A 15,585-nucleotide genomic window follows, 5' to 3' on the forward strand; every position below is an offset into this window, starting at 1 on the left:
CCCAACAGCACCATAGGTTTGTGGGCTTCATTGCCCACCCCTAAAGCTGGCTTGCCCAAGGCCAATTAAAAAGCAAAGACTTGAAAACATTAGGTATGTGTGACACGACAATCCATCTGAATGAGGTTGTAAATTTTCAAGTACTCATTCATGTACCTTAACCCCACTTGCTAAATTTATGCTCAGAAACAATGGCACATGTAGATGGAAAGATGGATGTTTGATGTTAATTCAGGTGTTCACTGAGCATTCCTACCAGATGTCCTAAGTGAACAGAAGTTCTGGTTTCCCATGGAAAGAACAAATGGAAGACAGACACAAGCAGGATCATTCTCATCAAGTTATATTTACACCAACAGGATAAACACAATAATTGGCCAAAGTAAAGCCTTTTAGCATTGACTTAAGAACATTTTTTTTAGGGGCACCTCATTGGCTCAGTCTGTTATATGTCGAACCATTGATCCCAGCTCAGGTTATCTGTTTCAGAGTTCAAGTCCTGCGTTGGGCTCTGCACGGGACAGCATGAGGTCTACTTGGGATTCTGTCTCCCTGTCTGAAAAATGAACATTCACAATTAAAAAAAAAACAAAACAAAAAACTTTAGAAGTAGGCTCTGCCCAAACACGGGGTTGAAACTCAGGATCCTGAGATCACGAGTTGCATGCTCTGAGCCAGCCAGGTACCTCCTAGCAGGAACTTTTGAGTGGGACCCTGAGTTACCTACAAGAACCAGGACAATTCCAGATAAAGGGAAGAATGTAGAGACCCAGAAACTCATTAGAGGAACAGAAATTCAGGGGCTACTGGCCTGATCCTACAGAAAGCAGACTCCACTGAAACGTTGGGAATTTTATATGCAGAAAAAGGGCAGTGAAATACCAAAATCTGACAGCTAATATTTGAGTCTGAGTGGTCCTTAATGGTGATTATGCCTTATGGCTCTTTGTGCCTTATGAACCAAGCCTGCCAAAGTTAAGGCAGAGCTAAGGATCACCCAAAGCCAGGAAACTTTTCATGCAGTGAGGCATGTATTGGGGGAGGGAAGATCTTAGAGAAGGCTCCTTGAACAATGCTTCCCTGAGCTAGATAGCATCAGGCAAAGTGCCACATTAAATTGGATACTGCCAACTTCCCCAGGATTATTTCCTTCTATCCAGCTACATGCACAAGTCACAATGAAGGTTTAACCTGTATTTAGAAAGGATTAAACAATTATGTTAATTGCAATAACTAGGCTGTACAAAAACAGGACTTGAAAATTCCCTTTTGATAAAGAACTAAATTCCTGTACAGAATAAAGTGCATTTTCTTGGTAGACAAGAAGAATGTATGTAATACATTGAGTTTACAAGGGACTACCCTTTAAACTAGTTCAAACTAGAGAGCATCAATAGCTCAGTTGGTTGAACATGATTCTTGATTTAGGGTCTGGTCATGTTGGGTAAGCCCCACGTGGGCTCCACACTCAGTATGGAGCCTGCTTAAGATTTTCTTTCCCTCTGCCCCACTTCCCCCACTTGCTTTCTAAAAAAAAACAATACAAAAAAAAAACCCTAGCATACCTACTTTCAGATATACTTTTGTTTTTCTGTTAGCCTGCTTCAGATTCTGTGTCTCCATCTTTCTCTGCCCCTCCCCCACTCACATGTGGTCTCTCTCAAAAATAAACATTAAATAAACACCAATATTTGGACAAATACCTACCCATTACCTATGCCTTGTTCCTTCTTCAGACCTGGGAAAAAAAAAAAAAAACAACAAACACTCTACGTCAAAGTGACTTGTCCTTCCCTTTCCCATCTTTAGAAATTCTTGTAATCCCTCAGACTGTTCCTTCTGGAACAAGCTTCCTCTTTTCCCCCAGCCAGTCCCAGTGGGTTCACCTTTACAGGCTCTGGGACTAGAACAGGAAGTAAGACATGTGACTGTTTCTTCACTGGGACCATCTAGTATCTAGGACCATCTAGTATCTAGGTTTACCCACCTGACTTCAGACTGGAGCTGAGCAGAGAAATGGCTGAAGGTACCTGTAAAAGAATGATTGGGAATTATAGGCCTCTCAGTCATCCCCCTGGGTCCCTATTGCTTAGAGGGAAGGCACAGCTGTAAAGGTTATGTAGTATTCTGCATGCACATTTTACATAGAAACCACCACTTCTTACTCTAAGATAAGCTCACAGCTCAGAAAATACCTTTCAGTCACAGTGTTCAGACTGGGGCGGTATTGAATTCATCACTGGTGAGTCGGAGCTTGTCACAGATGGTTCAGGGTGTCCACAGACAAGACTGAATTAAGTCAGTAATGTCTTCTTCGAATAGCTACCCAGACCAAAGTGTCGCTCCCTCCCCGTTAAAAACACCTAGCAAATTTTTTTTTTTTAATTTTTTTTTTCAACGTTTATTTATTTTTGGGACAGAGAGAGACAGAGCATGAACGGGGGAGGGGCAGAGAGAGAGGGAGACACAGAGTCGGAAACAGGCTCCAGGCTCTGAGCCATCAGCCCAGAGCCTGATGCGGGGCTCGAACCCATGGACCGCGAGATCGTGACCTGGCTGAAGTCGGACGCTTAACCGACTGCGCCACCCAGGCGCCCCAAAAACACCTAGCAAATTTTATGTAATGGCTATAAATGACATCATTACAAAGGCATTTACCTCAAATCATTCTTGGGCTCCAGAGAAAGTGCTGAACCTGAAACAAACCAGACTGGAGTCAGTAATGCTTACCTCCAGCAATAAATCGTTCCCCTTTAAAACCATCATTTCTAGGAAAATCAGATTTCCAATCTCAACAGCAAGTTATCAGCCGAACGAGATTCCATGTAAGTCATCACGTGTTTAGGCCCCAAAGGGTGTTTTTTTTGTACCCAATATGCTTCAGGTATCACGTATGGAAACTACTCACCTCTGAGCAAATGAGCGAGTTATGGGTAACCACACCTAGAGAAAGACAAAGCTGTGGGTAATGAAAAGTCCTTCCACGTAGCATCCCCCCATTCCTACTTTTTCCAGTTTCTCAGGTGTTCACATGTTTTCACTGTGGAGTCATAGTGAGCTAGTTTTATTCATCATGGAAACTTGCCTATTTGGTAGCATGAACCACAGACATTAACCAACTAACCTGTTAACTCTGGAGGCCTTTTGGTAGTATACACGAACAAGCTGCTCCTGAAGAAGACCATGTAATTAGCCAAGCAAGTATCTAAAACAGCCAAAGCTATTCCAGCTATATAATTAATGGGTTTAAGTTAAGAAAACCCAAGCAAATACTATTGACAGGGATACACTGTACCTCAGACAGTTCCTTATGGAACAAATTCTCATCCTCTCACCCAGTTAGCCCCAGTGGGTTCACCATTACTGGCTCTGGGGCTAGAACAGGGGTAAGACAGGATGCTTGCTCTCTTCATTGGCATTATACTCTGGGGCAAGCTGTAATCAGCAAGGTTACAAGTACTCACCATCCTTAACTCTTTCCATGAGTTCGACCCTGAGCACATCAGTGGGCATCTAGAGAAATAGATCAAGAAACATCACTACAAGGAAAAAGAACCAGAAAGCTATACGGGCTGATCAAGGCTTTGGTCACAACAACAAAACAAATAAAAACCACACGATGAGGAAAAAAAAAAAAATCACCCTTTGATGGGTTCACATATATGCTAACAAAACAACACTATTGGGAGAAGCTACTCACCATAAGGTAAATCAACATATTACCACCATCAGGAAGACCTGCAAAAGGGGACCAGATGGTTATCAAAAAATACTAGGCTAGAACAAAGTTTCTTCATTAATAGAAACTGCCATCAGAACTCTAACATGCTATTAATTGTTGTACCTCACAGAGGATCAGCATATCTATTCAAATCATCTGACAGTGACATAGGGGTGAGGGAGAGCACACCATCTCAAGAATTAACCGTACTGTTGGGTTGCTCTCTCCCTCCACAGGAAAGTCATTCTAAGAGGAATAAGCTGCAAGAAGCAAAAAGGCAAAACTGCTCATTTTGCTCTCCTGGTTGTAGGCCAAACAGGAGAGGACACTCCAATCCCCCATTTGGTCAAAAAATTACCTGTCTTCACCCTTGGAGGCAGCTGGATTCCTCAGGCTTGGGGAGGAGATGCTGGAAACAGAAAAGGAAGGCATTGTATGTACCTAAAAATAGCCATTCACAGGTCCTTGAATACTCTTGGTCCACTTCTCAGCAGGAAGATGACATCACTTTTAAGATCAGCCATATGCTTGTCTTTTTTATGTTCATCACAGAGTGGTCAGCATAATCTGAACAAGAACAAACCCCATCTAGACACAGTGCCCACCCTTAACTGCGGTAAATCACTGCATACCCACCTGGAGCATCACTGGAATGCTTACTTTGCAGGGATGGGTCTTGTCCCATCCTCCAACCCGTAAGGTCTTTTGAGCTGAACCACATCTGGAAGGAAAAAAAAAGGGGGGGCACCTCTCACTTAGTTTCATACTTTGCAGTCGGTCTTCTTACCTCCGCGCGAAACACCTGAACATTCGCTGCGGGCTGGTGCTACTCAGAACTCTTAGGCTTTCTCCACTACTCCATCAGAAAGAGAGAGTTCAATCCTTAGTATCATCCCCGTAGCACTTCCCACAGGGCCCCCGTACACTCGACAACGGAGGAAGAGGGGGTAAAAGAGGGCCACACACTTACCCTAACAGGTCGGCTCTTTTCCATTCTAGCGTTCAGACATGCGCCTAATCCCTGCAGACAAGAGGACATTAAATCAACACCGGCTTTTTCACAATCGTTTTGTCCGCCGGAGCTACGACTGTGTCGCATTTCGGCTGTGCAAGGCCCGTCTCTTCAGAGTTTCTTATCCTCACGGAGCTCAGTACAGGTCTGTGAAAAGGTTCTCATCACAGAGAGGGCCGCCGGCACGGCCCGCCATCGCCATCTTGTCCTTCACAAAGCTCCGCGGCTGCTTCGTGGACTCAAGGCCGTGGCCGAGCTTTACCCGCCCCCCCCCAACCAATAAATGCAATGTATTAGTGCTCAGGCAAGCTACGCTCACATTTTGTTTTTCCCTCGCTTCACCTTTTAAAAAAGATAAAGTAAACAACCCACATACTTACCCGACACCGTGAAAAAAAAAATGAGGCAGACGGGCGGCAGCGAGATACTTAAATACCACCTCGCAGAGGCCCACGGGATTTATGGGCGGGACTATGGCGGGCGCACGCGCATATGGAGACAGCGCGCGAGCCTGGGGAATTGTGGGTAGGGAATTCCAGGGAAGGCGGGAGTGCAGTGCGCACACTCAGCATCTGGGGCGCGAAAAAAGACGCGCATGCGTCTCAGGGAGTCGCGCTGGCGCTCATTACAGCGGGGTCCGTACCACCGGCTCTCTGTAGGACGAGAACGCAGAGGTCCCGGCTTTGCAACGATCTTGGGAGACGCTCCGTCCCGGTCACGACCGTCTGCTCCCACACCACTCCCTGAGCCCCCCCTTACCCACACACACCCTAAACTGGTGTGCAGGCTCCGCCTCCCCGTGAGGTTCCCCCTGAACCTCATCTTGAAGTCTCGACCGGCGTCATCCCGGTTACCCGCCTGCCTCCCGGCGCGCCTCTGCAGGCCTGGTGCGCAGGGTCCTTGCGTAGAGGGCGGCTGTGGGGTACCAGGAGCGGAAGGCCCTTGGTACGGAGCCATTTTGGGAATGTGAATCAGGCCCTCAGTGCTCCTGCTCCGCTTGGATCTTCTGACAGGGTCTGATTTTTCCCGAGCGACGGTTTTTCCCGTCCGATGTCGCTAGGAGCTTGGCTTGTAGCAGGGCGTGTACATATACAGGTTATATATAAAGTAGGCTCCACTGTCCAGCGTGGGGTTCAAGGTCACGGACCCTGGGATCAAGAGCTGCGTGCTCTACCTGCTGAGCCACCCAGGTGCCCCTGAATCCCAGGTCTTTCCACAGACCAAATGAATCAGAATTTTCATGTTGACAAACTCCCTGGCTGATTTGTATCTGCCATGTCCACTGTGCTTTCTCAAGACTATTTTCAGTCACTTTCTTGACCTCTCGGCAACACTACCCAGTTGATCCATTCCCTATGTCCTGAAACACTGTGCTCCCACAGTTCTTGAGACCCTGTCCTCTCCCACTGTTGACATTTCTCATAATGTCTTGTAAGGGTTAGATTGTAGTATAGGGCTAACGCTTAGCTTGAAAAATAACAGCTTTGTGTTGATACTGAAGGTTAAGAGATAACAGCCTTGCTTTACTCTTGTAAACTACGCCTCATACTCTTGTAAATTAGGCTTCACCAATTAAGGAAACGAAAGTCCAAAGAAAAGAGCATCAGAGGCAGGGTCCAGGGGATCCACTGGTTGCAACTTAGAGGCAGAAAGTCTAAAATAAACACCTCGTTAGGCAACTGTTTCTAACTCATCTGGCAACTGTTTCTGACTCATCTGGAAACTTTCTTTGTTCTGTTCCCAGGTGATGATAAAACGATGTGATCGGTTATAAAAACTCTGTACCCCGGCTGTTCAGGGCGCACTCTTATCAAGAGTGTTGGTCCCGATCGGTCAGCCTTGCCTCTCATTGTAATAAAGTTTGTTGTGACTGTCAGTGGTGCCCGTAGCATTCTGTTTCAGGAGTCGTGTGGATGCAACAGTCTTAGTGATCTCTTGAAGTAGATAGTGTAGCCATTCCTTAAACAGTAATGTACCCCCAGTTGGGTGCCACATCCAGCTATTTTTCTCACTCTGCCTGGGCCAACTTATTCACTCCCATGATTTTAATGACCAGCATTATGCCTATGACTCCAGCCCAGGATCTTTTTCCTGAGCTTTACAGCTGTAAGTCCAGTTGCCTTCTGGTTGAACAGTTACCACTTGGTTGGTCCCCAGACTCCTCAACTTTTCCAAAATGGACTTCACCTCACTATTCATCCCACCCAATTGTCCATGCCCCCCACTTCTGCTACCCTAATTCAAGCCATTCACCCTGAGGTTTTTACAAAAAATTTAACCTGCTCCCTGGGTCTGGTTTCCTCCCTTCTAATCAATCCATTCTCCCCCTTGCAGCCCAGAGTGATTTTTCCAAATAAAAAATTATGATCAAGACTCACTTCTCAGCTCATAAAACTTCAGTGCCTTTCCATCGTCTTTAGGACCCATCAGTATAGCCGTTAAGACCCCTGCTTTCCTTGCCAGCTTTTTTTTTTTTTTTTTACCACCACTCCCTCCCCAAGCCTGATTGACCTTGCCTCCCACTATAACTCTTTTTAATTCAAGATCATGCCCGTGTAAATCATCATTGTATCCCTGTTGCCTGGCAGAATGCAAGACACTAAGTAGGACTCAGTATATATCAGTTTATCTCCATAAATTTCGAATGACCTTTTTCCAGCCCCAATTCATTGCCCTACATATCACAGGTGCTCCTTGCTTACAGAGGTCCGGGAGGGTTTGCTCAGGGAGCAACTCTGCCCTCACCTGGCTACAAGAGGCACTGCCTCGCTTAACGGAGGTGGATATACAAATAACTACCGCTTTGCCAGGAATTACTCACTTCCATGGAGAAACAGTCCCAATTTGATGACAGAATTACTGGATTGTGGAGAAGCGTGACACTGGGGAGGATTAGCCTGGTCTCAGGGGAGACGAGAATGTTGAAGGTTATAAGGACAGTCTCATATGCTGTATTTGTGGACCTGAGGGAGGAAGGTTTGGGATAATAGGGAGTTGATAGGGGTAGGAATTGATGTTTTGGCTAAGCTCAAGTGTGGTATCTGTTCTTATCAGTTTAACATCTGATACCTCCTGTACCTGAGGACAGTGTATTCCATTGATTTGGGGAGCGGGGGCTAGAATAAGAGCTTGCTTTGGATACTCCATTCATCGTTTCCCTGGTCCCCGGGTGTTTAACGGGGTTGATATACTTGGGGTTGGAGCGCATTACCACCCCATCAGGTCTTTGGGCTGGGGGAAAAAAGCTATCACAGTGGGAAAGACAAAGTAGGAATCTCTGAAACTGCACCGTCCCCATTCCAGCGATGACCTTTTCTCCCATTCTGTCCTTAACCCATTGCACTCCAGCTCCTGTACCCGCCCCTCCACGGAGGCCACTACTGACCTCATTCACTTAATCCCAGAAGATACTTCCATCTTTCTTGACCTCTCTGTGGCATTTGACACTGGTGACCTCCCCCTCTTCCTGAAGTGCTCCCTACCTTTGCTTTCTGGGACCCTGCACCTTCCTGGGTTTCCTCTTCCTTCTTGACCTTTTTCACTATCTATTCCTACCCGTTCCTCAGGGTTCTGTTCCGGATCCACTTGTTTTCTCACTCGCTAGACTCTGCCTAGGTAAACCAGCTTACCCATCACCTTGGGCCTCATTTACCATATATATATATGCTGCCATCTCCCCCACTTCATCCCAACACAAGATCTCCTGGACTGCACACCCTGGTATCTAACTGTCTATCAGACATCTTCACTGGGATGACCCATAAACAGCTCAGCTCAACTTGTCCGCCATGGAATTTATCATCTTTTCCTACAAATCTGTTCCTTCCCCAACGTGCCCTCTTTGACTCGATTGTCTAAGCCAGAACGTGGTCATTATCCCTGCTGCTGATATGCTGTAAATCCTCTCCAGCCAAACACTTCCGGGAACGTATTTGTATTGGAGCAAGTTGGTTATTTGTTCCAGCGAGGAAGAACACACCCCGTGGGGAATCACGGGGTGTCTCAGTAAGAGGGTGTTAGAAAGAATTTACTGCAGGATTTGGGCTTGTGCTAAGTGATTTGTGGGAGATTTTAAACAAGTGAGGCTTTACTCTGGATTTGATGTTTTCAGGAAGTGACATCATTTATTATTGGGTATCTTAATAAGTCTTACCTAGAAGGACGGAAGGATAGAATGCGACTGACTTATGATTGGTAAATAAACCATCACTCATATTAGCGAGGACAGGGAGCAGTTTGGACTTTTGCTATCTGGACGATGTTCATGCTTTTTTTTCGGGATGGACTTGTTTTGCCTTGACCCACCATGATCACAGAGTGGCCTTTACTTATGTTGATATTCTGAAATTACGTTCAACAGGAGACCACCAAGGTCTAGGTGTGAATCCCAGGCCAGCTTCTGGATGTCAGTAGATGCTTTTCTCCTTCTCAGTACCCTAGTGTAAGCCATTCACCCCTGGATTTCTGCTACAGATTCCCAAACTGGTTCCCTGGCTTTGACTTAACTCTCTCTCTCTCTTTTTTTTTTTTTTTTAAGTTTATTTATTCATTCTGAGAGAACGTGTGTGTGGGAGGGGCAGAGAGAGAGAGAGAATCCCAAACAGGATCTGCACTGCCAGTGCAGAGCCCGATGTGGGGCTCAAACCCACGAACCGCGACATCATGACCAGAGCAGAAATCAACAGTTGGTTGCCTAACTGACTGAGCCACCCAGGCATCTCATGACTTCAACCCCTTACAACCCATTCTCCACATTATAGCCAGAGTGATCTTTCTAATTTTTAAAAAAATGTTTTATTTTTGAGAGAGAGAGAGAGAGAGAGAGTGGGGGAGGGGCAAAGAGACAGGTAGACACAGAATCCGAAGCAGGCTCAGCTCTGAGCTGTCAGCACAGATCCCAATGCAGGGGCTGAAACTTATGAACTGTGTGAGATCATGAGCTGAATGGAGCTGGATGCTTAACTGGCTGAGCCACTCAGGCGCCACCAGAGCGATCTTTCTAAATGGAAAGTCCGATCTCAGCTCAAAATCCTCAGTGCTTCTCCTTTGCTCTTAGGTTAAAATTTGTACCTACTGACAGAGCCAACAAGGCCCGTTTTCCTTTTTCAGTTTTTATATCATTACTCATTCCCTCCCTTGCTCTACTTGACCCCTTCCCTATATAAACTCCCTGAGGTCAGAAATCGTGTCTGTATAACTTATTTTATCCCTATCGTGTAGAACAAGGCATGACACTGTAATGCATCGATTGCCTGCCCTGTGCTATGAAGGAAGCTCCTGAAGAGGCTGTTAGGAAAAATGCAGTTGAACTGTCGACAGCTTCCTGGCAACACGAAGCTCTCTCAGAGGATGGAGGCTGCGTCTGCCCCCTCCTGGCAGCAAGAGGCACTGCCTCCATTCGTGGAGGAAAAGGGATCCGCAAAGGAACAGGGCTCTCCTGGGATCTGGGAGTAGGGCATTCATCTCTGGGAAAAATTCAGTTTGAGGACAGAATTTCCTTATTTCCTGAACTGTGGAGAAGTATGACAGGAGAAGCTCTCTCATAGAGGGGTGAGACTGGTTTTTGGAAGAGTTGAGGATGTGGAATTTTATAAGGGACAGCTGGGAAGTGAGTTCTGCTGGGAATCTTAATTGTAGGTTGTTTCTTTGTTTCTTGGCCCAAGATCAAGAACAGTATGTGTTCTTTAAAAAAATGGTTTTTTTTAAAAAAATGTTTATCTTTAGTTTTGAGACAGAGAGAAACAGAGCATGAGCGGGGGAGGGGCAGAGAGAGAGGGAGACACAGAATCCGAAGCAGGCTCCAGGCTCTGAGCTGTCAGCACAGAGCCCAATGTGGGGCTCAAACTTGTCAACTTCAAGATCATGACCTGAGCTGAAGTTGGATGGTCAACCGACTGAGCCACCCAGGCGCCCCATGAATAGTATGTGTTCTTATCATTTAGTATCTTGTAAACCTGTACCTGAGGATACTTTATCAAGTTTATGATGATGATGATGATGATGATGATGATGATGATGATGATGATGTGGGTTTTGGGAATAGAGAGATTGAATAGAGGCTCTCTCCATCCATTCTACAAACCAACCCGGTATTGTAGTACCCGCATGAATGGCACGGTTCTCCCTTTTGGACTCAATGTCAGTTAAAATGCAGACTGTTGCATTCCACTATGTCTTTTGGTTTTTGGGAAAAAATTTTAAGATAAATCTGCTCTTTCCCTTCTTTCTTTAATGCTATATATTTTTTAAAAATTTTTTCAATGTTTTTTATTTATTTTTGGGACAGAGAGAGACAGAGCATGAACGGGGGAGGGGCAGAGAGAGAGGGAGACACAGAATCGGAAACAGGCTCCAGGCTCTGAGCCATCAGCCCAGAGCCCGACGCGGGGCTCGAACTCACGGACTGCGAGATCGTGACCTGGCTGAAGTCGGACGCTTAACCGACTGTGCCACCCAGGCGCCCCTAATGCTATATTTTTGACACATATTTTACTTGTCTTTTATGTCCTGGTTCTTTAATATTTATTTATAGTGCTCTATTTAGAGATTTTCTACAGATGATCTTGTCCCTTAGTGATAGAACATGTTTCAGGTTACCAAATATATATTGGTGTAACCGACGTGGCAGTGAAATCTTTCATATGTTGCTTTGTGCACATGTATGAGAGTTTCTCCGGGGTATGCATCTAGGAGTGACATTTCCAGATAACAGCAAGAGTATTTTCAGTTTTATAGACTGTTGCAAATTTCCCACATGTCCTGAATTGCAATTCTCTGGTATTCCTGAATAAACTCATTTTTTTTTTTTTTCTGGTAAGATAACTGACAGTTTTATTTTTAAGGTTAACAGTTGCTAGTATAAATGGCAACTTAAAAATTTTTTTTTCTCATTGTTTGCTACTGGTATACAGAACAGAATTGTTCTGCGTCTAGTTTTTTAAATTGAACTCTTAATCTAATAATTTTTAGATTCAATTGGATTTTTTTTAAGAATTTATTTTGGGGGCACCTGGGTGGCTCAGTGGGTTGAGCATCCAACTTCAGCTCAGGTCATGATCTCAACAGTTTGTGGGTTCAAGCCCCACGTCGGGCTCTGTGCCGACAGCTTAGAGCCTGGAGCCTGCTTCAGATTCTGTGTCTCCCTCTCTTTCTGTCACTCCCCCGCTCGTTCTCTCTCTCTCTCAAAAATAAATAAATAAATAAATAAATAAATAATTTAAAAATTACCCAAATTTTTTTTTTATTTTTAAAGTAATCCCTACACCCAAAATGGGGCTCAAACTTACCACCTCAAGATCAAGAGTCACACACTCTTCCAACTGAGCCACCAACCGCCCCTCAATTTGGACTTTTTTGTACAGAATTTTCTATAAGTAGAGCAAAACATTTAGGTCTCATTCCCTACCCCCCAAATTGAATGTTAGTTACCTATAAAAGTATTTTGTAAATTACTGATAGTAATTTAAATTTGAGACCTGAAACCATAAAAATCCTAGAAAATAACACAGCCAGAAAGGTCTCTGACATCAGCCATAGCAATATTTTTCTAGATATGTCTCCTGAGACGGGGGAATAAAAGCAAAAATAACCTATTTGGGACTTCATCAAAATAAAAAGATTCTGCACAGCAAAGGAAACAGTCAACAAAACTAAAAGGCAACCAACTAAATGGGAGAAGATCTTTGCAAATGACATATCCAAAAAGGGTTAGTATCCAAAATATATTAAGAACTTATACAGGGGCACAAGGCTGGCTCAGTTGGAAGGGCATGCGACTCTTGATCTTGGGGTCGTGAGTTTGAGCCTCACGTTGGGTATAGAGTTTGCTTAAATAAATAAAACTTAAAGAGAACTTATACAAATCAACACCCCCAAAACCAAATAAACCAATTAAAAAATGGGCAGAAGAAATGAAAAGACATTTCTCCGAAGAAGACATCCAGATGGCCAAAAGACACATGAAAAGATGCTTAACATCTCATCATCAGGGAAATGAAAGTCAAAACTACAGTGAGATATCACCTCATACTCATCAGAATGGCTAAAATTAATGACACAGAAAACAACAAGTGTTGGCAAGAACTTGGAAAAAAAAGAACACTCATGCACTGTTGGTGGGAATGCAAACTGGTATAGCCACTAAGGAAAACAGTAAAGAGTTTCCTCAAAAAATTAAAAATAGAACTACCCTATGATCCATTAATAGCACTACTGGGTATTTATCCCCCAGAATACAAAAACACTAATTTAAAGGGATACATGCACCCGTATGTTTATAGCAGCATCATTTATAATAGCCAAGTTATGGAAGCAGCTCAAGTATCCATTGATAGATGAAAGGATTAAGAAGATGTAGTATATATACACAATAGGATATTATTCACCCATAAAATAGAATGAAATCTTGCCATTTGCAACAACGTAGATGGAACCAGAGCGTATTATACTAAGTGAAATAAGTCAAAGAAAGACGTATGATATCATTTCACTCATATGTGGAATTTAAGAAACAAAACAAATAAGCAAAGGGGAAAAAAGAGAGAGAGACAGACCAAGAAACAGACTCTTAACTATAGAGAAGAAACTGATGGTTATCAGAGGGGAGGTGGGTGGGGGGATGGGTGAAATAGGTGATGGGGATTAACAAGGGCACTTGTGATAAATGAAAGAGCAGACCTAGGCGGCCAACTAGTGACTATGTCCCTGACATGGCCGCAGGAAGAGGTTCCCGCTCAAACCTCAGACCACGCCTCCTCCCCTTGAGTAACTTATGTTTTCTAAGAAAGCAGGCTACCGATTGATGCATTCTTCCGAAGTCCAAGGTGGGAGGAAGGGGAGTATGAGAGGCGTGGAAAGTGTGAGTAGAAGAGGGAGGGCTTCTCTCAGGTAGGGGCCAGAGGCAGGAGCCCTCAACCCTGTCCAGGCTTAGAATGACCTGGGAGCATTTTACCCCTCCCCAAACCAATTAATCAGAGTCTCTGGGGATGGTGTTTGGTGCTAGGTATTTATATAGCACAGCAAGGCTGACAGCCAATGGTTAATAGGGGACCAGTGAAAAATGTTCTGTATACACTGAGGCCAAACATGTTAGAGATCCTCAGACACAGTGGTTCTTAAACTTCAGGTGCATCAGAATCTCCTGGAAGACTTGTTCACAGATCGCTGAGCCCCACCCCTCGAGTTTCTGGTTTAGTAGGTCTGTGACCACCAGGCCCAACATTTGCTTTTTTTTTTTTTAATTTTTTAAATGTTTATTTATATTTGAGACAGAGAGAGACAAAGCATGAATGGGGGAGGGTCAGAGAGAGGGAGACACAGAATCCGAAACAGGCTCCAGGCTCTGAGCTGTCAGCACAGAGCCCGACGCGGGGCTCAAACTCACGGACCGCGAGATCATGACCTGAGCCGAAGTCGGCCGCTTAACCGACTGAGCCACCCAGGCGCCCCAACATTTGCATTTTTGACAAGTTCCAGGTGACGCTGATAATTGCTGATCTGGGACCACACCTTGGCAGCCATTGGTCTATCCTTCCCCAGCCAATCAGCTGAGGCCAGGACCCTTCCCCAGCCAATCGGCTAAGGCCATGATCCCTATAAAACCTTTGTGCTTTTGAAACCCGCTCTCTCCGGTATCTCACTGCTGCCTCGGTGCAGGTGGGGGATTGAGCTTGAGCTAGCTCGAATAAAGGCTCTTTGCTTTTGCATCGGACTCGGCTCCCTGGTGGTCTTTGGGGATCATGAATTCTGGGCATAACAATAAGCACCTGGTGACATATGGAATTGTTGAATCACTATATTGGACACCCGAAACTAATATAACACCATACGGTGACTATGCTGGAATTAAATTATTGATAGTACTATTAAAAAAAATTTTTTTTGATGTTTATTTATTTTTGAGAGAGACAGAGACAGGATGCAAGTGGGTTGGGGCAGAGAGAGAGGGAGACACAGAATCTGAAGGAGGATCCAGGCTCTGAGCAGTCAGCACGGAGCCTGACACGGGGCTCCAGGAACTCACGAGCTGTGAGATCATGACCTGAGCCGAAGTCAGATGCTCAACTGACTGAGCCACCCAGGCGCCCCTTGATAGTACTATTTTAAAGAAACTGGGTAATCAGTTCTAATGCTGCTGTCTAATTTGAGGATGAAAGGGAATCTGTTCTAAACTTGCTAGAGGACCCATTTCTTTAAAGTTTTGAGTTTTAGTTTTCTCTGTAGTAAACACCTTATTTAATTTATTTAATATAATTTATTTTTTGATTTTTTTTCAACGTTTATTTATTTTTGGGACAGAGAGAGAGCATGAACAGGGGAGGGGCAGAGAGAGAGGGAGACACAGAATCGGAAACAGGCTCCAGCCTCTGAGCCATCAGCCCAGAGCCTGACGTGGGGCTCGAACTCACGGACCGCGAGATCGTGACCTGGCTGAAGTCGGACGCCCAACCGACCGCGCCACCCAGGCGCCCCTATAATTTATTTTTTGAAAGCAATTTTAAGTTTACAGAATAGTGGACAGGAAGAATGGAGTTCCCATATCTTCCATTACCCTCTCTCCACCTCCCACCCTTTCCCCTATTAAAATCTTGCTTTAGTGAGGTACACCTGTTATAGTTGATGAGCCCATACTGATACATTATTAACTAAAGACCACGGTTTACATTAAGGTTCATTCTTTGTGTTGTACATTCTGTGGGGTTTGACACATGTCTAATGACATGTATCCACCATTACAGTATTGTACAGAATAGTCTTCTGGTCCTAAAAATCCCCTGCCCTCCACTTATTCAGCCTGCCCTCCCCCCCCCCCACCAGAACTCCTTGCAACCACTGATCTTTCTACTGTCTCCAT

General features: G+C 44.7%; 1 long non-coding RNA gene, 8 other non-coding genes and 1 pseudogene across 9 annotated transcripts; 1 reads left to right on the plus strand and 9 right to left on the minus strand.

The window, feature by feature from the left end:
• Nucleotides 1-327: 327 nt before the first annotated feature.
• On the minus strand, nucleotides 328-5,106 carry LOC123601848. Its single transcript, XR_006714268.1, has 11 exons — nucleotides 4,692-5,106; nucleotides 4,358-4,442; nucleotides 4,080-4,130; nucleotides 3,701-3,738; nucleotides 3,465-3,513; nucleotides 3,125-3,171; nucleotides 2,909-2,943; nucleotides 2,659-2,695; nucleotides 1,988-2,030; nucleotides 1,708-1,738; nucleotides 328-556 (listed from the first exon to the last, which is right to left on the minus strand). It is a non-coding gene; the product is annotated as an uncharacterized LOC123601848 (long non-coding RNA).
• On the minus strand, nucleotides 1,821-1,945 carry LOC123602806. Its single transcript, XR_006714576.1, has one exon. It is a non-coding gene; the product is annotated as a small nucleolar RNA SNORD22 (small nucleolar RNA).
• Nucleotides 2,179-2,247, minus strand: LOC123602805. Its single transcript, XR_006714575.1, has one exon. It is a non-coding gene; the product is annotated as a small nucleolar RNA SNORD31 (small nucleolar RNA).
• LOC123602804 lies at nucleotides 2,773-2,841 on the minus strand. Its single transcript, XR_006714574.1, has one exon. It is a non-coding gene; the product is annotated as a small nucleolar RNA SNORD30 (small nucleolar RNA).
• LOC123602800 lies at nucleotides 3,015-3,080 on the minus strand. Its single transcript, XR_006714570.1, has one exon. It is a non-coding gene; the product is annotated as a small nucleolar RNA SNORD29 (small nucleolar RNA).
• Nucleotides 3,292-3,418, minus strand: LOC123602807. Its single transcript, XR_006714577.1, has one exon. It is a non-coding gene; the product is annotated as a small nucleolar RNA SNORD22 (small nucleolar RNA).
• Nucleotides 3,808-3,882, minus strand: LOC123602801. Its single transcript, XR_006714571.1, has one exon. It is a non-coding gene; the product is annotated as a small nucleolar RNA SNORD28 (small nucleolar RNA).
• Nucleotides 4,204-4,276, minus strand: LOC123602802. Its single transcript, XR_006714572.1, has one exon. It is a non-coding gene; the product is annotated as a small nucleolar RNA SNORD27 (small nucleolar RNA).
• Nucleotides 4,547-4,622, minus strand: LOC123602803. The gene has a single exon (XR_006714573.1). It is a non-coding gene; the product is annotated as a small nucleolar RNA SNORD26 (small nucleolar RNA).
• A 2,636-nt stretch (nucleotides 5,107-7,742) lies between the features above and the next one.
• LOC123602851 lies at nucleotides 7,743-7,920 on the plus strand (annotated as a pseudogene).
• Nucleotides 7,921-15,585: the final 7,665 nt, after the last annotated feature.

The sequence above is a fragment of the Leopardus geoffroyi genome, chromosome D1 (assembly GCF_018350155.1).
Source record: "Leopardus geoffroyi isolate Oge1 chromosome D1, O.geoffroyi_Oge1_pat1.0, whole genome shotgun sequence".
Lineage (NCBI taxonomy): Eukaryota > Metazoa > Chordata > Mammalia > Carnivora > Felidae > Leopardus > Leopardus geoffroyi.